We start from the raw sequence: 1,283 nt of genomic DNA, 5'->3' as shown, positions 1-1,283 counted from the left end.
TTTTGCCACAAAAAAAAATCTATTTAAAAAAAAAAAAAAATCCCCAAATTTCTTTAAGGGGGGGCCATAAAAAAACTGGCAGCCCAAATAAATAAATGAATCCGTCCCTGAGTAGGGAGGAATGAAGGAAGGAAGGAAAGAATGAAGATAGACATCATTGCTGTCAGGCAGAAACCAGCCATATTTCAACTTTTCATGTTATTATTTTTCATGAAGTGTGTACGTGTGTGTGTGGTGTGTGTGTGTGTGTGTGTGTGTGTGTGTGTGTGTGTGTGTGTGTGTGTGTGTGTGTGTGTGTGTGTGTGTGGGGGGGGGGGGGGGGGGGGGGGGGGGGGGTGTACCACAGTATGATGTTGATGAGCATCATGTTTCTGATGTTGGTGGTTCTGACCAAGTCCACCAGGAGTACCGATGCTGGCTATCTGCAGACCAGGCCCCACCTCCTATACACACACACACACACACACACACACACACACACACACACACACACACACACACACACACACACACACACACACACACACACACATACGTTTGTGTTACTATACTTGGATACAGTAGATATCCATCCTCAACATTTAGGGATCGATGTCATTTTTTGACCTTGACTAAAACTAAATCAAAATTTGCTGGCAAAAATCAACACTGATTGAACTCCCTTGAGCTCCCAGTGGCTGAACTTCCATGCGGGGGTGTAGTTGTCTCTGAGGTCGACCTCCACCCTGATGTTTGCTCCCAGACCTTAGCCTTCTGCAGCCTGCAGAGGTACTCAGAACACATGCCAGAATATCGTTTCTCTCCTCCTCCGGCAGGCCGCTGTGATACCACAGGGGATGATGATCACCTGTAGACAGGCGACGTGGGGCGGCAGCACGAGGCCTGTGTTGTCCTCCATGGACCATGGTCAGAACCCTGATGGTCCTGGTTGTAAGGGCCCGTCACGAGTTTTGGAAAGCAAATTGTTTCGAACGGGCGGGCGGCGGGATTTGTGTGTGTGTGTGTGTGTGTGTGTGTGTGTGTGTGTGTGTGTGTGTGTGTGTGTGTACCTGGATTGGACTGACTTCTCCACTTTGAAGATGACCTCGGGTGCCATGACTCCATTCTTCTTGGCTGCAGCCTGAGAATAAGCTCCGCCTCCCTGATGCGGCCCTGAGCCAATAGCCAGCGAGGAGACTCTGGGATGTACCTAGCCATTGGACAGGACACTGTTTGAACATGCTTCAGAGTGGCCAGGGGTTTACATCATAAGCAGACTTTTTACAAGCGTAACATTTGTACTG

Source organism: Gymnoscopelus microlampas, assembly GCF_963454915.1.
Source record: "Gymnoscopelus microlampas genome assembly, chromosome: 18".
In the NCBI taxonomy this organism is placed as follows: Eukaryota; Metazoa; Chordata; class Actinopteri; order Myctophiformes; family Myctophidae; genus Gymnoscopelus; species Gymnoscopelus microlampas.
This window is presented reverse-complemented; position numbering follows the sequence as displayed.